Raw genomic sequence first — 23691 nt, forward strand, 5'->3', positions numbered from 1 at the left:
TTAATCCCCGACCACCATTTCAAACCCTAAACTCCATGATAGATCCACAAGCAGATCCCCACTGAAGGAGCTTTACAGCTTTCCATTTGCAGCCTTCGGATTTTGCCGAGCTTCGCTACGGTGCCCAATCATGTATCTCACAATCTTTGACCATTGCCAAACTCACAATTATTTCAGTGTGATCAATGTCTCTCTGCTGGAAATCTAAAGGTTGCATCTCTGGAAAATGTAGCATGCAAACCCTCCTTTTTTAGCGAGTTTGCAAAATGTCCTTTTATAGAAGTAACCCCCGGAGTTGGATATCATTGCTATTATAAATAAGAAGCTGGAATGCAGTGGGGGAAAAAATAAACATCCAAGCTGTGCTGTTATCTGCACCCAGCTGTGCAGTCAAAGGTCTCTGCTCCGAGATGATGTCACACTAATATTGTATTACTGTTGTACTGATGTTACTCTAGTGTTGCGCTTATACTAATCCAATTATGGAGAAGTAAGCAAACTTTACTGAATGTTGATCCTGAACGCAAGGAACCAATCTTGAACAAAGGCAAGGAATGCAAGGAGGAACCTAACCTGAAGTCTTTCTGTGAAGCAGTAAATGCAACGAATGTATGTTTATGTGATCCAATGGTCTGCTGCTGTCTGACAGCAAGGTGTACCTTGGCAAGAATCTCAGGTAATGACTGACCTAAGGTACTCATGTCAAATTCTAACAGCAACAGTCATACTCGTCTCATTGAATTAGAATGGCTAGTATGGCCAGACAAAGCAAGCCCTAACCAGAAGCCCTCATCAGCAGTATTGACACAGGTACAATTAGGCTTCCTCATATTACGCCTGCGGCTGGTGGGCAATGCCCTGTAAGTGAATGAGCAGACATTGAGGCAGTAGGGTGCATGAATAGAGTTCTGTGGTACAAGGAGAGGGAGAGAGAACCTTTTCCAGGTAGTACACTGCCCCCCAAATTATCCTCAGGTAGACAGAGTGAGCAGTGGAGGTGAGGGGAAACCTGCAGTCAAGGGGAAGAAAAGGGGATTTGCTTGGGGGGCGTTTAAGAAAATGTTTCCATATGTGCACCAGATCCCTAGTAAAAAGAGGTGCTTTGTGCTCAGTAGTGTAGCACGTGCGAGGGTCCAGAAACAGACCCCACCTTTTCCCCACAAACCACCCCCTACCATAGTTCTTTCACGGTAGCCCAGGGTAATATTAGATAACTGTTGGGAGGAGAAGTGCGAGGTTTGGATGCCCACTCTCGGCATCCGTCCTGCGGCCTGTTAACGGGCGCTAATTGCCTGTGACTGCAAGGGAGACGGGGGACAGAAACAACCATTTCATTAAGTTAGTGGTCTGGGGAGGTGATGGAGGCAGGGAAGGAGTGAAGTGGGGTGAGGAGGAGCATAGGGCAGGGGCTTGGCAGGATGATTATGGAAGGGGGTTGAAGCTGTCAGGTTGCAAGAAGTATTAGGATTTTCACAACCCCCATTATCCTGGTGCTAAAGCATTCCCCATGATGGCCTAATTATTCCCTGAGAAATTAAATAGCCAAGTGTTGCACCTGCTCTGCATCAGATAACTGAGGAACCTATCTAGCCTTCATTTATGCAGGAATTGATGCAAATGCAGCACCTTCTTCATTGAATTCAAAGAGAGGTCAAAGCTTAAATTGCCTCCAATATAAATTAGTGAGAGAAACAGAGAAAGGCCAATCAGGCAGCAAACCACTGGTTCCATTATTAATAGGTACTGGGACAGGTAAGAAAAGGCTCTCCTCGCAACAGTAGCACTGGTGTCAAGGCAGTAGACAACAATAACACGTTGTGTTAAAACCTGTTAGGGATAGGGGGCAGTATTTTCACGGCCGGATAAAAAAAACGTACCCGATTTAAACTGGTTACTACTCTTGCCCAGAAATGAGAATATGCATATTATTAGTAGATTTGGATAGAAACTGTATAGTGTTTTCTAAAACTGTTTGAATAGTGTCTGTGAGTATAACAGAACTCATATGGCAGGCCAAAACCTGAGAAGATTCTATACAGGAAGTGCCCCGTCTGACAATTTGTTCTCCTACTAGGGCATCGCTCTATCAAAAATACAGCATCTCTGCTGTAACGTGATATTTTCTAAGGCTTCCATTGGCTCTAGGAAGGCGCCAGGAAGTGGAATAAGAGCTCTCCAGTCTCTGGGCGAAAAACAGCAGGGTGAGTGGTCCTTCTGAGTGGTCCTTCTGAGAACAATGACACTGGAGCGCGCATGCACAAGACGACACCATGTTTTACTTTCAGTGTTTGAACGAATACAACGTTGCCCGGTTGGAATATTATCGCCATTTTACGAGAAAAATAGCATAAAAATGTATTTTAAACAGTGTTTGACATGCTTCGAAGTACGGTAATGGAATATTTTGACATTTTTTGTCACGAAATGCGCCGGCGCGTCACCCTTCGGATAGTTACCTGAACGCATGAACAAAACGGAGCTATTTGAACATAACTATGGATTATTTCGAACCAAAACATTTGTTGTTGAAGTAGAAGTCCTGGGAGTGCATTCTGACGAAGAACAGCAAAGGTAATCCGATTTTTCTTATAGTAAATCTGAGTTTGGTGAGGGCCAAACTTGGTGGGTGTCAAAATTGCTAGCCGTGATGGCCGGGCTATGTACTCAGAATATTGCAAAATGTGCTTTCACCGAAAGGCTATTTTAAAATCGGACACCTCGATTGCATAAAGGAGTTCTGTATCTATAATTCTTAAAATAATTGTTATGTATTTTGTGAACGTTAATCGTGAGTAATTTAGTAAATTCACCGGAAGTTTGCGGTGGGTATGCTAGTTCTGAGCATCACATGCTAATGTAAAAAGCTGTTTTTTTATATAAATATGAACTTGATTGAACAAAACATGCATGTATTGTATAACAATGTCATAGGAGTGTCATCTGATGAAGATCAAAGGTTAGTGCTGCATTTAGCTGTGGTTTTGGTTTTTGTGACATATATGCTTGCTTTGAAAATGGCTGTGTGATTATTTTTGGGAGGGTACTCTCCTGACAATCTAATGTTTTGCTTTCGCTGTAAAGCCTTTTTGAAAATCGGACAGTGTGGTTAGATTAACCTCTTACATCTAGACGTTCCGCTAGCGGAACACCTGCTCCAATATCCAATGATGGGCGTGGCGCGAAATACAAATTCCTCTAAAATCCGAAAACTTCCATTTTTCAAACATATGACTATTTTACAGCATTTTAAAAGATAAGACTCTCGTTAATCTAACCACACTGTCCGATTTCAAAAAGGCTTTACAGCGAAAGCAAAACATTAGATTATGTCAGCAGAGTACCCAGCCAGAAATAATCAGACTACCCATTTTTCAAGCTAGCATATAATGTCACAAAAAACAAAACCACAGCTAAATGCAGCACTAACCTTTGATGATCTTCATCAGATGACAACCCTAGGACATTATGTTATACAATGCATGCATGTTTTGTTCAATCAAGTTCATATTTATATCAAAAACCAGCTTTTTTACATTAGCATGTGACGTTCAGAACTAGCATACCCCCCGCAAACATCCGGTGAATTTAGTAAATTACTCACGATAAACGTTCACAAAAAACATAACAATTATTTTAAGAATTATAGATACAGAACTCCTCTATGCACTCGATATGTCCGATTTTAAAATAGCTTTTCGGTGAAAGCACATTTTACAATATTCTCAGTAGATAGCCCGGCATCACAGGGCTAGCTATTTAGACACCGACCAAGTTTAGCACTCACCAAAATCAGATTTACTATTAGAAAAGTTTGATTACCTTTCCTGTTCTTCGTCAGAATGCACTCCCAGGACTGCTACTTCAATAACAAATGTTGGTTTGGTCCAAAATAATCCATCGTTATACCCAAATAGCGGCGTTTTGTTCGTGCGTTCCAGACACTATCCGAATGGTAAATAAGGGTCGCGCGCATGGCGCATTTCGTGACAAAAGATTTCTAAATATTTCATTACCGTACTTCGAAGCATGTCAACCGCTGTTTAAAATCAATTTTTATGCAATTTATCACGTAAAAAAGCGATAATATTCTGACCGGGAATCTCCTTTTCGGTAAACAGAGGAAAAAACAGAAAGACGGGGGCGGCCAGTGCACGCGCCTAAGCCCACTGTCCCCTGATCGGCCACTTGACAAAAGCGCTAATGTGTTTCAGCCAGGGCTTTGAATTACGTCATTCAGCTTTTTCCCGGGCTCTGAGAGCCCATTGGAGCCGTGGGAAGTGTCACGTAAGAGCAGAGATCCTTTGTAATGGATAGAGATGGGAAAGAAGGCCAAGAAATGGTCAGACAGGGTACTTCCTGTACAGAATCTTCTCAGGTTTTGGCCTGCCAAATGAGTTCTGTTATACACAGACACCATTCAAACAGTTTTAGAAACTTGAGTGTTTTCAATCCAAAGCTAATAATTATATGCATATTCTAGTTTCTGGGCAGGAGTAATAATCAGATTAAATCGGGTACGTTTTTTATCCAGCCGTGAAAATACTGCCCCCTAGCCATAACAGGTTAACGAGAGTCTTATCTTTAAAATGGTGTAAAATAGTCATATGTTTGAGAAATTGAAGTTATAGCATTTTTGAGGTGTTGGTATTTCGCGCCACGCTATACTATTGGATATTGGTGATAAGAAAGCTTCTTCCACTGTTTTGTTTAATAGATCCCATTAGGGAAGGAGACTTCCTCCTCGTAGGAACTTAGACTATGGTCTGTATAAATGGGTGGCTTTAGGGCTTAGTAGGCCAGACAGGGATGTAAGTCTCTCTGGATAAGAGCGTCTGCTAAATGACTAAAATGTAATGAATCTACTCCATTTGACAAGTTGCATAACTGCATATGATAAATCATGCTAGAGTTCCCATGCTATGTAAGTACGTATATTTTAAGATATGGACCTCAAGTTAAAGAAATGCATAAGAAAATAAGATGGAGTAGAAAGGGGTAGAGGGAGACCAAGAGGCAACAATGGAGCAACAGAGAGACAGACACACGCTATGGAAAGTAAGTGTGGGCGCCAGCCCACATACATTCAGTGCCTGTTAATATCGTAGCATCGCTCCATGGTTGGACAAGCCCCGTCCCATTCCCATGCCAGTTGTGGTTGGCACAAGGGGGCATTCCTGCCACGCTGCCGGTCCTATCCGACTCAGGTGTTTCACAGCCCCACTACTGTGTGAGGGAAACAGACCAGAGACGATTCAAACCCTAGCACCACCGCCCCACCAACCCAACGTGAACACTAGGCCCCCCAAGCCAGACACAAATACTGTATAGTAGGCCAGACAACTGAGGTAAAAAGACAAAAACTCCCAACACAATCCTCCACTGACAAACTAGACAGGAAACCAAGACGTATAGAGGGTTAGTGACTAACCGTTAGTCCAACATGAAACAAGTTGCAAATGCAATGACTTAAATATATTCATTGGAGGTGTTGCATTTACTGAGGCTCACATACAGTGCCTTCAGAAAGTATTCAGACCCCTTGATTTTTTTGTACATTGTTACGTTACGGCATTATTTAAAATTGATTACACACAATACCACAATGACAAAGTGAAAACAAGTTCAGATTTTTTTGCAAATGTAATAAAAACAGATACTTTAAGTATTCAGACCATTTTCTATGAGACTCGAAATTGAGCGAAGGTTCATCCTGTTTCCATTGATCATCCTTCAGATGTTTGACAACTTGGAGTCCACCTATTTACATTTAAGTCATTTAGCAGACGCTCTTATCCAGAGCGACTTACAAATTGGTGGATTCACCTTATGATATCCAGTGGAACAACCACTTTACAATAGTGCATCTAAATCTTTAGGGGGGGGGGGGGGTAGAAGGATTACTTTATCCTAGCCTAGGTATTCCTTAAAGAGGTGGGGTTTCAGGTGTCTCCGGAAGGTGGTGATTGACTCCGCTGTCCTGGCGTCATGAGGGAGCTTGTTCCACCATGTGTAGCAATAACTTATATACAGGGGGTACCCGTACTGATTCGATATGCAGGGGTACGAGGTAAAGGAGGTACACTATATATACACACACACACACAAAAGTATGTGGACACCCCTTCAAATGAGTGGATTCGGCTATGTCAGCCACACCTTTGCTGACGTGTATAAAATCGAGACCACAGCTATGCAATCTCCATTGGCCTTACTGAAAAGCTCAGACTTTCAATGTGGCACCGTCATAGGATGCCACCTTTCCAACAAGTCAGTTTGTCACATTTCTGCCCTGCTAGATCTGCCACGGTCAACTGTAAGTCCTGTTATCGTGAAGTGGAAACGTCTAGCAGCAACAACGGCTCAGCTGCGAAGTGGTAGGCAACACAAACTCACAGAATGGGTCCTCGGTTGCAACACTCATTACCGAGTTCCAAACTGCCTCTGGAAACTACGTCAGCACAAGAACTGTTCGTCGGGAGCTTCATGAGCAGCCACACACAAGGCTAAGATCACCATGTGCAATGCCAAGCGTCGGCTGGAGTGGTGTAAAGCTCACCGCCATTGGACTCTGGAACAATCGAAACACGCTCTCTGGATTGATGAATCACGCTTCACCGTCTGGCAGTCCGACAGACGAATCTGGGATTGGCAGATGCCAGGAAAACACTACCTGCCCCAATGCAGAGTGAAAACTGTAAAGTTTGGTGGAGGAAGAATAATGGTCTGGGACTGTTTTTTATGGCTCGGGTAAGGGAAAATATTAACACTACATCATATAATAACGTTCTAGACGAGTCTGTGCTTCCAACTTTGTGGCAACAGTTTGAGGAAGGCCCTTTCCCGTTTCAGCATGACAATGCCCCCGTGCACAAAGCGAGGCCCATACAGAAATAGTTTGTCGAGATCGGTGTGGAAGAACTTGACTGACCTGCACAGAGCCCAGACCTCAACAAACACCTTTGAGATTAATTGGACCTCCGACTATGAGCCAGTCCTAATCGCCCAACATCAGTGCCCGACCTCACTAATGTTCATAGGCTGAATGGAAGCAAGTCCCCGCAGCAATGTTCCAACATCTAGTGGAAAGACTTCCCAGAAGAGTGGAGGCTGTTATAGCTGCAAAGGCACAGACCAACTCCATATTAAATGCCCATGATTTTGGAATGAGATGTTCGACGAGCAGGTGCCCACATACATTTGGTAATGTAGTGTAGATATGTACATATAGGTAGGGGTAAAGTGACTAGGCAACAGGATAGATAATAAAACAGTAGCAGCAGCGTATGTGATGAGACAAGAGTTGGTGCAAAAAGGGTCAATGCAATTCAGGATCCTGTTGGTAGCAGAGAGAACAGTCTGACTTGGGTGGCTAGAGTCTGACAATTATTAAGGCCTTTCTCTGACACTGCCTGGTATAGATGTCTTAGATGGCAGGGAGCTCGGCCCCAGTGATGTACTGGCTGTATACACTACCCTCTGTAGCGCCTTGCGTTGCTGCCAGTCAAGATGCTCTCAATGGCGCAGCTGTAGTACATCTGAATGCCCATGACAAATCTTTTCAGCCTCCTGAAGGAGAAGAGATATTGTCATGCCCTATTCACAATGGTGTTGGTGTGTGTGGACCATGTTAATTCCTTACTGGACACCAAGGAAACTTGAAGCTCTTGACCCGCTCCACTGTAGACCCATCGATTTGGATGGGTGCATGTTTGGCCCTCCGTTTTCTGAAGTCCATGATCAGCTCCACTTCCATATTGAGCTCTTCACCGGTACTTCCTGTTTGAGTTTTTGCTTGTAAGCAGAAAATCAGAAGGATAGTTCTGGTCAACTACCAGAGAAAAGTCTGTCTGCTGTTTTGATTGGTCAAGAGAGTCAAAGCAATATTTTTTGCATTTCGACTATCTGGACATACAAAAAATGTCATTATTCAAAGAGTAAAATCATTTAAAATGCCCATCTCTCACACACACACCCCAAAATAGTGCCCCTGAATATCTAAGTTTCACACTGTGGTGCGTTTCGAGCTAAAAGGGATCAGTGTCACCCAGAGGGACGGTTGAGCTAACGTAGGCTAATGTGATTAGCATGAGGTAAGTAACAAAACTGCAATCCGTAGTCCAGTTTTATTTTTTTTTTTTTTTTTAAATGGAGGTTTTGGAGCAGTGGCTTCTTTTTTGCTGAGCGGCCTTTCAGGTTATGTCGATATAGGACTCGTTTTACTGTGGCTATAGATACTTTTGTACCCGTTTCCTCCAGCATCCTCACAAGATCCTTTGCTGTTGTTCTGAGACTGATTTGCACAAAAGTACATTTATCTCTAGGAGACAGAACGCATCTCCTTCCTGAGCGGTATGATGGCTTCGTGGTCCCATGGTGTTTATACTTGAGTACTATTGTTTGTACAGATGAACGCGGTACCTTCAGGTGTTTGGAAATTGCTCCCAAGGATGAACCAGACTTGTGGAGGTCTACAATTTTTTTTTCTGAGGTCTTGGCTGATTTCTTTTGATTTTCCCATGATGTCAAGCAAAGAGGCACCGAGTTTGAAGGTAGGCCTTGACATACATCCACAGGTACACCTCCAATTGACTCAAATTATGTCAATTAGCCTATCAGAAGCTTCTAAAGCCATGACATCATTTTCGGGAATTTTTCAAGCTGTTTAAAAGGCACAGTCAACTTAGTGTATGTAAACTTCTGACCCACTGGAATTGTGATACAGGGAATTATAAGTGAAATAATCTGTCTAACAATTGTTGGAAAAAATACTTGTGTCATGCACAAAGTAGATGTTCTAACCGACTTGCCAAAACTATAACTTGTTACCAAGAAATGTGTGGAGTGGTTGGAAAAACGAGTTTAATGACTCCAACCTAAGTGCATGTAAACTTCAGACTTCAACTGTATCTGCATTGACCCTTTTTGCACTAACTCTTGTCTCACATACTCTACTGCTACCATTTATCTATCCTGTTGCCAAGTCACTTTATTCCTACTTATATGTACATATGTACTTCAATTACCTCGTACCCCTGCACATCACTCTGTAATTGTACCAAGTTATCGTTACTTATTATGCATTTATTATTTAAATTCTTTCTCTCTGCATTTTTGTGAAGGGTCTGTAAGTAAGCATTTCAATGGTAGTCTACACCTGTTGTTTACAAAGCATGTGACAAATACAATTTGATTTGTAAGACCATGAGTTCACTGTAGGAATGCTAGGACTGAGTGCTAATGCTAACAAATGCTAATAATGCTGTGTCAGTGTTGTCATGTGAGTAAGACAGTTGTTTTGATAAGCCTCCCTTATGTGTGGGTGCGTGTTGATGTCTGTCCATGTATTTTAATGGCTGTGCACCATTTGAGGTGTATCCCTTAGGCCCATTCTATAGCACGTGTCTGTTTGTGATCATGCGTGTACTGTATTGATAGCAGTGGGTGTGTGCATAGCTGTCTACACAGCAGCTGCTAGAACTCACTCCTCTAAGTACCCTCTGCTTGTCCGCCCATGCAGCTAGCCCAGCCCAGCTTCTCACCTTACCCCGCGACTGGCAGGAGCCCTAGTCAACCACAACATCTGGCCCGGTAGAGCAAGCAAACCCCACGCCATCCAGGGAACAATGGAGTGGTTTCTGCACCCAACACCTACCGCCCAGCCCTTGATTTCCATTCATCACACACACACACACACACCTCTGCCCCATTGCCAAAAAGCCCCTTACCTGCCTTGTCAGCAGTCTGTGCACTACTCTGGGGCATGGCCAAGATGAGAAGACCTTAGCCCAGGCAGTCATCCTGTTATTCTTGGATGCCAGACATGTTTTTCATCCACTCTATCCAAAACATACAGGTAGCCGGACGAGCATGTGCCATCAAAATAGGACAAAAATATTAAACACACACAAATGTGCCAAAAGAGGCTTGAATTCAACTCAAAAACAAATCAAAATTGACTTTGTGCTAAACATAGCTCACTGAAAATCTGAAATTGAAGAACTTGACCATAATGCAGTCCTGCAAATGCACACTGTATGTTGCCCTCAGGCCTGTGACTTTCCTACTAATCCATCCATTGTTGACTCAAACACGGTGAGCTCTAGTTTCAATGCTGGCCTCTTGATGCTTGTAAAAGTACGTGCATTTCACATTTACACAAATTCCTTCAACAGCATTACATTTCTAAATCCCTCAAAACACTTACTCCCAAAGGGTTAGTCTGATTAAAAATGTGATAACCCGCACCAATCATCCATAAGGCCCTAACTACTGGCAAAGAAATCCCAGCAAACAGGTGAGGTGCGATTACATTGCCAGATATTGAGTTTGATTAAATAGTTTATCACATCTATCAAGCACTAACGACCTGGAATAGACAAAGGTATGCCAAGTACCCAATCAAATTGGTCTATTAAACTGTAATATAAAGTCATGTGAGGGTTTGAAATATTAGCATTATCCAATTGGCACTTGAAATTACCTCCAATAAATTACCTAATTCTCAACAGTGACACTCGAATCACAGAAAGATTATGACGACTTCCTTCCGTTTGAATATTCAAGAAAGGTGATGATGTAATTCAAAACAATCTTTTACAGAAAACAATTAAGGAAAGCTAACTAATTAGATACATGGGGCTAACAGGCCAATATATATTTTTGTTGAAGGAGAAAATGAAAAAGATGGACAGAATTAAGATGACAAACTATAGTCTCAGTCAAAGTGAGAAATGCAGCATGTCCTCATATCAGCCAATATGCTAGATGTAATTTGAAGAGAGCAGAGTTGGACAGACTTGCACTTTCTCTTGAGCCATTTTCATAGCCTACCTTTTAGGAGTCAGAAGATTTTCCAAATGGAGAAATATGGGTGATCAATATTTATTTCTAGGCAATGTAGTAAACTATAGTCTAATCTATTTAAGAAGTAAATTTCCTTGGAAAGATATCCGCCCCGTGCTTCTCCGTCCATTCGTAGGCTATAGCCTACTCTATTTAATTGAGACCACACGTGCACCCGATCTCGAAGGTATGGCTACTGAACTTAAAGCAGAAAAAAAATGACAGCGAGACTTGCACAGGCCTATAGGATATAGCCTAACTTTTAGGAGGACAATTTGCAGGCAGAGACAAAATGGGTAATCAAAACACTTGCTCACCATAGCCTAACCTGTGCGCGGTGTGCCTTTTTAATCATTACATTTTGATTGCACTTCGGCTCACGTTGGTTGAGCGCCCTCCACTTCTTTCCATTATCAATATATATTTACAGATACTGTAGTAAAACTACAGTCTAATCATATTAAAGTTAATGTCATATTCAAATTAACTGCCACGTGTTTCTCCACCCATGGAGGCAGCCTACTCTATTTCAATGAAACTACATATACTAGGCACATTTGAGCTATGAGCTAGGAGGTAGGCCGAGAGACTGAAACAGCTTCCATCTCAAGGCCATCAGACTGCTAAACAGCAGTCACTAACTCAGAGAGGCTGCTGCCTACATTGAGAGCCAATCACTGGCCACTTTAATAAATAGATCACTAGTCACTTTACACAATGCACTCCAAATAATGCAACTTTAATAATGTTTACATATCTTACATTACATGTATATACTGTATTTAATACCATCTATTGCACCTTCGCTCATCCATATAATTACATGTACATATTCTCATTCACCCGTTTAGATTTGTGTGTATTAGGTAGTTGTTGGGGAATGTTTAGATATATTACTGCACTGTCGGAACTAGAAGCACAAGCATTTCACTACACTCATATTAAAACATCTGCTAACCATGTGTATGTGACAAATAAAATTTGATGCTACTGAAGTTGAAGCAGCGAATTGTGTGTGAATAATGCGAAAAATATGTGTTTTTAAAACAGGTAGGCTAACGCATACAAAGCAGAAAGAGGATCATCTGTGGGACAACAAAAATATTTATCTCAAAAACATGTCTGACCACCTGCTCCTGCCCCCACATAATGAAAAATGCTGACTGCGCCGTATGATCTCTGTTGGGACCTGCAGTTCCCGCAGGATGCAGCCCTCTTGTGTACTGACTGTGCACTACACTCATGTCTTAGCAGTATCAGATGGTGACAGGCGTCCCAGCAGATTCAGACAGCCAGGGAAGACCAGTCTACAGAGCTCAGGTGAATTGTGCAGTATATTAACAATATCGGTGAACGATACAAAGTTCCATCTTGAAATGGGTAGACCTACAGTAGCTAAATGACAGCATGTTAAGCATAAAGTTAGTCTGGGATCTGGGAATAATGGGCATTACAATTATTGAACCATTGATTCTATTCTTGTATAAAATGTATAAATGAACATCATTCCAGACTAATAGTTAGTATATTACATTTATGCAAATCATGAATGCTTTTAATAAGATCTATATATGTATTACTTTCCAAATAAATCTTGTATTTCCATGGAAATACATGGGTAGCCATGAGAAAGACCACCCAATAGTGATCGACTATCGCAGTCGGGCGATGTAGGCTTGTACAAAAATCGCCCAACCTTAACACACACACACACACACTCTCTCTCTGTGTGGTTACAGTTGGCTAACGTATGTCAATGGTTTTAGGAACAGCAGTAACATCAGGCAGGATTTATGCTACCAACTGCCTAGCCAGTTGTAGCTCAATCTTGGGTGCAATGATCATGTTCCCGCACTGACTGACTGTGTGGAGGCTCATTGATTTAACGTTACATTAGCCTACATGCTACACTAGTAACGTTATAAATTATATAGCTGTCGGCTATATTAGCCACTACTTACCGTTCTTTGTGCAGCTTCAAATGTCGAACAAAGTTGGAAATTGTTGCGCCGCCGTCTAATTTTCGTCCCGTATGTTTTGCAAGTTCCAATCCGGTTTTTGTTGATACAGCACCGTCTTTATAGCCGAAAATAATAATTTGGGGTATCATCCTTCCAAGGGCTCCATCTGAATTCACCCGCCGACGTTCCTCTGCACTGCCACGCACAACTTTCTCAGCTGGCACAATTTGATTGGCTGCTGTCCGATTCAAACTGTAATCCGTTAAATGAAGAGTTGATGCGCTGCACACTTTTTTTTAATAGCATCATTTTTCATATTTGGGCTTGGGGAGGGTATCAAGTCAGGTCGAGTCATGTGACTCGAGTCCAAGTCATGTGACTCGAGTCCACACCTCTGCATCATTCCCATTATGGAAATTCTTTATCATGCCTCATTTTAGAAGGATCAGATGGTAACAGGGGTCTCAGCAGGAACAGGCAGCCAGGGAAGGCCAGCTGATGGAGCTGACGTGGATTTTTGCAGATAAAACACTGTTCTCTCTGTGCAGTAAACAATGGACAAGGCAGTTGCTATTTTAAGGCAGTCTGATAAACCTCCAAAGTTGATTTACAAACTGTATTAAGTGTTGAGAGGCTTTTCCCAATGATACAAAACATGTAAAACAAAAAAAAATTGAAGATCTGGTAGAAGCTATTGATGATGATAAATGGATACAAATGTGTTTGAATGCCCAGTCCTGTTCATATCATCTCAGACACATTTCTGCAGTTTAAGATCATCCATAGAACGTACTATATGCCAGTGAAACAATTACATGCACTCAGAAATGTTATTCCTCTGTTGGAGGTGTAAAACACAGAAGGGGACATACAGTGCATTCGGAAAGTATTCAGACCCCTTAATTTTTTCTACTTTGTTACGTTACAGACACTATAAAAGCTCCAACCAAGTTTATTCACCCAAAGGCTCGAACAGCTAAACAGACAAAGATATTTCCACCAGTGGTAGTAGTATATATAGTAGTAGTATATATATATAGTAGTAGTATATATATATATATATATATATATATAACTCCAATTTCTCTCTAAACATTACATCTGTATTGCTAGGCAGGAAGTTAAGGGCAATAAACTCTTCCTTCTCCCTTAATGTGACCTGGCCTGACCCCCTTCCTCACCAAACCACATCTCCCCATTGTTATCAGTGCCTGCCACATGCGATTACCCTTACTTTACTCATTACATTCCAAGCTTAATTGCCTCCAACATATACCTTCCTCCTACAGAACCATTAACCTCTGGTGTAGACCCTAGACTATTGCACTCAACATTTCAATAGGATATCTGATAACAATATTTCAAGCTTTGCCAGATCTCAGACTTATTCTAAAATTGATTAAATAAAAAATCTTTAGCAATTTACACCCAATACCCCCAAAATGACAAAGCAAAAACAGGTTTAGAAATGAGCAAATTTCTTAAACAGAAATACCTTATTTACATAAGTACTCAGACCCTATGCTATGAGACTCGAAATTGCACTCAGGTGCATCCTATTTCCATTGATCATCCTTGAGATGTTTCTACAACTTAATTGGAGTCCACCTGTGGTAAATTAAATTGATTGGACATTATTTGGAAAGGCACACACACCGGTCTATATAAAAAGGTCCCACAGTTGACAGTTCATGTCAGAGCAAAAATCAAGCCATGAGGTCGAAGGAATTGTCCGTAAAGCGCCGAGACAGGATTGTGTCGAGGCACAGATCTAGGGAAGAGTACCACAACATTTCAGCAGCATTGCAGGTACCCAAGAAAAACAGTGGCCTCCATCATTCTTAAATGGAAGAAGTTTGGAATTACCAACATTCTTCCAAGAGCTGGCTACCGGGCCAAACTGAGCAATCGGGGGAGAAGGGCCTTGGTCAGGGAGGTGACCAAGAACCCGATGGTCACTGACAGAGCTCATCTGTGGAGATGTGAGAACCTTCCAGAAGTACAACCATCTCTGCAGCACTCCACCAATCAGGCCTTTAGACGGAAGAAGCCACTCCTCAGTAAAAGACACATAACAACCCGCTTGGAGTTTGCCAAAAGGCATCTAAAAGACTCTGACCATGAGAAACAAGATTCTCTGGTCTGATGAAACCAAGAGTCTGAATGCCAAGAGTCAGGTCTGGAGGAAACCTGGCACCATCCCTACAGTGAAACATGGTGGTGGCATAATCATGATGGGGGGGATGTTTTTCAGCGGCAGGGGCTGGGACTTTGTCAGGATCGAGGCAAAGATGAATGGAGCAAAGTACAGAGCGAGATCCTTAATGAAAACCTGCTCCAGAGAGCTCAGGACCTCAGACGGGGGTGAAGGTTCACCTTCCAAAAGGACATCGACCCTAAGCACACAGCCAAGAAAATGCAGGAGTGGCTTCGGGACAAGTCTCCGAGTGTCCTTGTGTGGCCCAGCCAGAGCCCGGACTTGAACCTGATGGAACATCACTGGAGAGACCTGAAAATAGCTGTACAGCGACGCTCCCCACCCAACCTGACAGTGCTTGAAAGGATCTACAGAGAAGAATGGGGGAAACTCTCCAAATATACAGGCGTGCCAAGCTTGTAGCGACATACCCAAGCAGATCAAAGGGGCTTCAACAAAATACTGAGTAAAGGGTCTGAATACTTATGTAAATAAACATTTTAAACTGTTTTTGCTTTGTCATTATGGGATATTATGTGTAAATTGAGAAGGGCAAACATTTTTTTTATCAATTTTAGAACGCTCTAAACTAACAATGTTGAAAAAGTCAAGGTGTCTCAATACTTTCCTAAGGCACTGTATTTGCTTATGTTATGTTTTTGTGAAGGCTGGCTGAATTCTGGCAAAGACCATGTACTTTTATCTCAGCAGGTCTACAGATTCTTCCTTCTCCCCGTTTTTGTTTGCTTCGAAATGTTGATACTAGAGACGTATCTGAAGAGACTGTAACCAAGCATTTATAGCGGGTAGGAAATGCATTGCCATTATTTGGAATGTTGGTCATCTTCTCAAAATGTCAAATTATGTATCACTAGGTTTGATTTATTACAAGATTAAGGGTATACTGGGCAACTTACATAAGGTCTGGATGCCTTACATGGAATACAGTACAACTAAAGGAACCTGTATTAAAAACATGCCCATTTAGGCAATCCCTAGCTGCTGGGCTGCTCAGTCCTGGGCCTGGGGGTTTACCGTCCTGTGAGTTGTCACTCTGGCCTTGACCTAACACCCGAAACCAATAATCTTTCACTAAGATTCTAAAGCTGAGTGGGGTGTGTTGGGTTGGGGTGCTGGAACCCTAGGCACAGGACGGGGCTACCCAAATATTGTGTGCAAGTAAAGAGCACTACAGTACTATTAGGCCTCAGTTTAATTATATGGAGGATTTGCGGTTTGTGTGTTTATGTATATTTTGAGTGTAGGTGTTTTTTTGGTTCCCAAACCTTTCCCTTGTGAATACAACTGTTTTAAGGTGGAAACTGGGAAGGAAATTGTGTTGGGAGAGAGTTGGAGTTTTGAATAGACTGGTGGGTGGGGTCGGGTGTGCAGGCGGCTCAGGCTGGCTGGTCGGTCTGGCTGAAATTTGATAGAGGATGTCTTGATAAAGAAAAAAAATACAAAGACTTGATTGTCAAGAGTTATTCATTTGTTAGGCTATTGGTTTACAGGTGCAACACAATATTATTGAATTACCTTTGATCTAGTTCAGTCGTATCACTTAAACATATTCAATAATGACATCTTACCTAGCTTGATGACTGTAGGCATTTTTCCTTACTTTTTGTTCTAAATAGAGGCGGCATATTAGATGGTGTAAAAATGCAGGAAATAAGCTTTAGATGGTAACGTAAACGTGTTTAAAGTAAGACATCACATTGCACCCATTTAAACATTATGGGGAGGTTTTCCTGGACTAAAAAGCAAGAGGACTGGAAAATCTCCAGCCAAAATTAATTCTAGTCCACAAAACCATTCCTTGACCCTACATTTGACATTAGCCTAATAAATAAGGCTACTCAGTAGTTGACAGCTTTTGAAGATATACATGTTTTATGTTCCTATTATAAACAATGGAGTAATGCAACCTTATATTTTAGGTTATGACAGGTGTGCTATGCTCTTGAGACATTAAGTTATAGTATTTAAAGAGTCAATATAATAAGTCTCATGAGCTTAGTCCAATTGCCTCAAACTTGTATGCCATCTGTAAATATGAATACAATTGTTAAATTACGAGCCTTGTTGGTTAAGCCACAGAAAGACAGCAACCTTCCCACTAGCCATGATTGACTGAGACGAGTGGACTGGATATGCTGAGAGAGGAGTTCAGATTGGTCTGCCATAGAGGGCTTCTGTCCATTTGAGCTGGTCTGTCTGTTGGTAATCATGTCAAACGCAGCTTTTTTAAAATCTATTGTGTAGTGGATCTGCGTAAGTGTTGCTCTTCACTTTCTGGAGGATCAAGTTGTGAAATTAGAGTATGATAGCTAAAGACATGGACATGTCTCCGGATTACATCTTCAAACTAAGGGCAACCGTGGCATGGAATCCGTGACAGGGAGACGCGTCCAACATGCATGATGATGTATACAGGTAAGATAATGTAGCTAGCTAATGCTAGACTTTCAGACATTAAATGTTTCAAATTTTGACACATTGGTTTCATTTCAAGCTAAAGTGTACTGTTAGCGAGCTAGCTAACGTTAACTGGCTGGCTCCCTAGCTGATATTATTCGTATCCCAGAGCCATTTGTTTTTCTAGCTAGAGCCTAATGTTAGCTTGCTAACATTGAACCTGGTTAGTTTGCTCCCAGAATATTCATGCAGGGTAGTAACGACATGATTTGGCACTGTGTTCATTGTTGTTTAACTAGCTAATGTTAGCGGGCTGGCTCGTTAGCTAACGTTACGTGTGTGATCTTACATGTTGTTTACCTAGCTAGCTACATGTCTGAACCTGTTATGGCTAGGGGGCAGTATTTTCACGGACGGATAAAAAACGTACCCGATTTAATCTGATTAGTACTCCTGCCCAGAAACTAGAATATGCATATAATTATTAGCTTTGGATAGAAAACACTCTAAAGTTTCTAAAACTGTTTGAATGGTGTCTGAGTATAACAGAACTCATTTGGCATGCCAAAACCTGAGAAGATTCTGAACAGGAAGTACCCTGTCTGACCATTTCTTGGCCTTGTTGATTATCTCTATTCATTACAGGGGATCTCTGCTCTTACGTGACACTTTCTACGGCTCACATGGGCTCCCAGAAGGTGGCAAAATGCTGAATCGTGGCTTTGCAGGCTCTGGCTGAAACAAAGTAGCGCGTTTGGGTAGTGGCTGGTTACAGTACTGTGAGACTCAGGCTCGTGCCCGCGTCGACCGAAAGCTTTGTTTTCTTTCCTCTGTTTAGCTAAACGGAGATTCCCGGTCGGAATATTATCGCTTTTTTACGAGAAAAATGGCATAAAAATGGATTTTAAACAGCGGTTGACATGCTTCGAAGTACAGTAATGGAATATTTCGAAATCTTTTGTCACGAATTGCGCCATGCTCGCGACCCTGATTTACCATTTCGGATAGTGTCTTGGAACGCACGAACAAAACGCTGCTATTTGGATATAACGATGGATTATTTTGGACCAAACCAACATTTGTTATTGAAGTAGAAGTCCTGGGAGTGCATTCTGATGAAGACAACAAAGGTAATGAAACTTTTGTAATAGTAAATTGGAGTTTGATCAGGGCTAAACTTGGTCGGTGTCTAAATGGCTAGCCGTGATGGCTGGGCTATCTACTCAGAATATTACAAAATGTGCTTTCACCGAAAAGCTATTTTAAAATCGGACATATCGAGTGCATAGAGGAGTTATGTATCTATAATTCTTAAAATAATTGTTATGTTTTTTGTGAATGTTTATCGTGAGTAATTTAGTAAATTCACCGGATGTTTGTGGGGGGTATGCTAGTTCTGAACGTCACATGCTAATGTAAAAAAGCTGGTTTTTGATACAAATATGAACTTGATTGAACAAAACATGCATGCATTGTATAACATAATGTCCTAGGGTTGTCATCTGATGAAGATCATCAAAGGTTAGTGCTGCATTTAGCTGTGGTTTTGTTATTTGTGACATTATATGCTAGCTTGAAAAATGGGTGTCTGATTATTTCTAGCTGGGTACTCTGCTGACATAATCTAATGTTTTGCTTTCGCTGTAAAGCCTTTTTGAAATCGGACAGTGTGGTTAGATTAACGAGAGTCTTGTCTTTAAAATGCTGTAAAATAGTCATATGTTTGAAAAATTGAAGTTTTCGGATTTTAGAGGAATTTGTATTTCGCGCCACGCCCATCATTGGATATTGGAGCAGGTGTTCCGCTAGCGGAACGTCTAGATGTAAGAGGTTAAGCTAAAGTGTACAACACCCATTGAATATGGCCGGTGTCTGTAAACATCAGCAAAAAAGCGTAATGAAATTGTTGCCAGCAGAGCTGGTTAGGCTGTTTTCATGTTATCCATAGGTAACAAATCGTCAGCCAGAGCGTCAAGTGTGCACTCAATGCGCCGAGAGCAAAACTAGATGGATGGGGCTAAAGCTTAAAGAGGGTGTGAACGATGCTGAATGGGTGTAGACAAAGCTCTTCACGAGATACCAAAACATTCAATGGCCATTTCCTCAAAAGTGAGTTTACAAGTTGATCAACTTTCAAAGCAGAATTACTTTCCCATTATTCCTCAAAAATGCAGTGCATGATATACCATTTTGTATCTCTGAGCTTCTACTTTAATCCAATGTAAAAAACACAATTCCACAGTTTACTACATAAGACCGAATCCAGGTGGTGAGTCACATATATCAAGTCTAGGAACATTGAACAGCTTTCCAGATTGCATGTGTCTTACCTGAAAACATGTTTACATTACCAAGTATCTTAATGGGGTAAACCGACTAAGAGTATGTATTAGGCTCTTAGAGAAGGTTTGGATCATAAAATCAACCCATCCAATGTGAGTACATCTGTTGTTGAAGTACAGAAGATCAATAAAAGCTACAATACTCTAGCAATAGTCAAGATAGATGCTTAAAAGCCTTGTTAGAGCGTAGGTCAAATTAGCTTTTGAATTTATGGTATTTTTAGACAAAAGCTAATATTTAACTTAACATGTATACTGAACCAAAATACAAAGCAACATGTCAAGTGTTGGTTTCATGAGCTGAAATAAAAGATCCCATAAATTTGCCATATGCACAAAAAGCTTATTGCTTTCAAATTTGTTTACGTCCCTGTTAGTCAGCATTTTTCCTTTTCCAAAACAATCCATCTACCTTCTAGGTGTGGCATATCAAGAAGCTGATTAAACAGCATGATTATTACACAGGTGAACCGTGTGCTGGGGCCAATAAAAGGCCACTAAACTGTGCAGTTGTCACAACACAATGCCACAGATGGTTCAAGTTGAGGAAGTGTGTAATTGCCATGCTGACTGCAGGAATGTCCACCAGAGCAGTTGCCAGATAATGTAGTGTTCATTTCTCTACCATAAGCCACAGCAAGAAAAGCATGCCTTTAGATTCAAAGCTGGAGCACGGAGTTTTATTCTTTACAAGGGAGATACATTTTGACAAATTGGTTGTGTAAAACACGCCCGAAACGTTTCACAAGCCAAATTGTACAGCAAGATTTAAGAAAAGGTATGGATAGCCCGCTGACCAGATTTTGATACTGTATTTTCCACTCTCCTTTGTCTTGTTGACAGAAATGTTGAGGTCAGACAGTGCCCTCCATCTGTAGCGACGGGAATGACAAAAGTCATCACAGTTTAGCCTACTGAACATACACAGTAAATATAATTGTAGTCAAAAACAGAAAATATACGCCGATTAGATCACTGGCCTGCACAAGCACAATGTATAGTAGCCCAACTATGGACATGGACAGATAAAGCCTGAGGTCATTTTTAGCAAAAGTGGTCTCCCAAAACCATTTGCTAAACCATCCCAGCTGAAGCACATAACGTTAGCTATGCATGTTCGTGAGCAAAACGGCATTACGCATCTAACGATTTACCTTCCAGCTGATGTTCCCATACAGTATTTTGGTCGGTAATGGTGATGCGTTTCGATTAGGCTAAATACATATCCTACGAATTGCCCTTTGGTGTGTGTTCTCATCGTGAAACAAATGTTTTACACTGCAAATTAACTGCTCTACACAAAGCAATGATCTCTCATCATAATCATTTTTATTGGCTAAATTTGCATATCTAGGTTTCATAGTAGCCATCATGAGTGGACGTATTTCATAGATTAGAGACCCGAAACCGCATAGGCTATAGCCACATACAATTCAATTATGCAATTTACATTATAATACAAGCACAAAACATTGATCTACAAACTACCAGTGCCATGACACATGTCCAATAGACTACCACAATTTTACTAAATAGCGAAGTGGAGGATGTGGTTTTACCTTTCTTCTCTGGCACTGGTCATTGAATCTATGAAAACCAAACGAGGGGAGCGCTCCAAATTAGCCTAACCATCATCAGCAAATATAACATAAATGTGTGACTTACCGACTGGTTTCATTTCAGGGAAACGTGTCGTTCGATAATAATCCCTTGAAGTTGTAACCATCAAAAGATACAACCACACAGACAGGTTAAAGCCAATAAAGAACGATGCCTACTTCGTAGGTTTAAGTCGCCTGCCTCGCTCTCCCGCAGCCTGTACATTCGCCCGCGACACTCACAGCGAATGTGACCGGTTAGTGTAAACGAGCAGAGAAGTAGAAATCGGTCGAAACACGACCATCACCCCTCCTACTCATACCCTCTTAAAGGTGCCGCTCTTGTATACTATTATTACACAGCTGATGCCCTGTAACCAGCGTTACTGTTTGGGTGGGATATTACCACTGACCGTGCGCGCGTGTGTGTGTGTGTGTGTGTGTGTGGTAGTAGCCAAACGTAGTTGGGTTGGGCTGCATATAACTGATAACAGAGTTTGTTGATAGTTGTTCAAATGTCCATCTATTATGTATTGATAAAGTGTAACATTTTGTCTATCCCTGTCCATATGTTGGTGTGACCTGCAGTTACAGTTACATTCAAATATCATTCTGTGGTCATCTATAAGGCTACGGCCACACAGATAAGTGTAACCGATGTGAAATGGCTAGCTAGTTAGCGGTGGTGCGCGCTAATAGCGTTTCAATCGGTGACATCACTCACTCTGAGACTTGAAGTACTTGTTCCCCTTGCTCTGCAAAGGCTGAGGCTTTTGTGGAGCGATGGGTAACGATGCTTCGTGGGTGGCTGTTGTTGATGTGTGCAGAGGGTCACTGGTTCGGGCCAAGGAGAGGGACAGAAGCAATACTGTTACACACGCATGAACACAGATTAAATTATAGGCCTACACGAAATCACCAATTATTGTGTTTTTGTTTGTCAACAGTTCAACTCAAGTTAACTATTTTCAGATTGGCTGCATACCGCATAAAGGCAGACAGTGTGCGTTTTTTCATGCAGTCATCTCTGTTGAAAACCATGTGGCAAAATCTCTATGTGGCCACGGTCTTCAGTTGCCACACTGTACATTACAGGGCATTGCAAAGCTACAGTGAATAAGGATTTGTTAAACACTAATAAGACAAGGTACCAGGCCCAGGCTGCTGCTTAGCAACATCCTAAGAATATAATCCTCTGAAATATGAAGGAACGCTATGACCACTGCGTTTTGATCTTCTCGCGGCCCATAATCCGTCATTAATTGTGAATTCTGGGCACATGTTGACCCAGCTCCCCTAACATACATTTTCATCTTGAAATTGAAATGATAATATTCTCTTCGATAGAGAGACTGGCTGGGTATGGGGTGGGGGAGGGGGAGGGGGTGGTGGGAGGGGTAAAGGAATGTGTGCAATATAGGGAACTTGTTTATTTGATTGGGACAAGGTCTATTCAATAATGGGAATTGAAATAATTTACAGTGGATAGGGATGGGTGGAACGAAAGGTATTGCAAACTCATGAGTGGCTAAAATAATATGAATGGACACATATTTTGACATAATTCTGTGGTGAAAATATAGGTATGTTTTAACTGTGACGTCATCTGGACAAGACAAAGACCTAGGAGGTGACTCACTATTGACAGAGATACTGTAGCCTATATATTGACAAGATGGTCTTGTCTCCACCCTAACTATGGGAGTCCTCCCAAAGCCGGGGAGGCAGGCGGTCTGCTTATTAGTCTGCTTATCAGTCTGCTTATTGTGGACACATTTTGATGGGCGTGGACCCTCTTGTTTCTCCTCTTCTTCTCTGATACTGATAAAGATGGGAGAGAGCAAAGCTATATACAGTATATAGAGAGTTAGGGCAATAACAAGCGGCTGCCATGTTAGTGCCCATATAGAACTTTATTCTTGAAATGTTGGTGATGTAACAATACAAGAGCGCCTCCCACATTTTCCTATGAAATGACCCATTGTAAACAAGCAAAATAGAGCAGCATATTTAACAGGTTTTTATTGATTAGCATTCGGGAAAATGTGTATCCAAGTCTTTACTGTGTTGTAATGTCAACAAATTGCATATCTGCTTTCACTGGACATCTTCATAGGTTTAGAAAACTATCAGAAATAAACAGCCGAACGCAGAAGCGTTAATTATCACTTAGCAACGGCTATGGAGGAAAAGGGTAGCTCTCGGAATGTTCAACTGCATTGGCTCTGGGAGAGACTATGGTGACTTTTCTGACCTGCATCCCATTGGCAACCTGACTTAAGCGACCTCGTCAAGATGTTCGGATCTCTTGGCATAACTGCTACGGCACTGGG

General features: G+C 41.6%; 1 protein-coding gene across 2 annotated transcripts in view; it reads right to left on the minus strand.

Annotated features, from left to right (window-relative positions):
• The window catches only part of daam2 (dishevelled associated activator of morphogenesis 2), a 247030-nt gene extending 225281 nt beyond the window's left edge, over positions 1 to 21749 (minus strand). For both annotated transcript variants that reach the window (XM_014126175.2, XM_014126170.2), the window contains exon 1: positions 21426 to 21749. The gene's annotated coding sequence lies outside the window, so the exon portion shown is untranslated. The remainder of the gene's footprint in view (positions 1 to 21425) is intronic.
• Positions 21750 to 23691: the final 1942 nt, after the last annotated feature.

The sequence above is a fragment of the Salmo salar genome, chromosome ssa11, assembly GCF_905237065.1.
Source record: "Salmo salar chromosome ssa11, Ssal_v3.1, whole genome shotgun sequence".
Classification (NCBI taxonomy): Eukaryota; Metazoa; Chordata; class Actinopteri; order Salmoniformes; family Salmonidae; genus Salmo; species Salmo salar.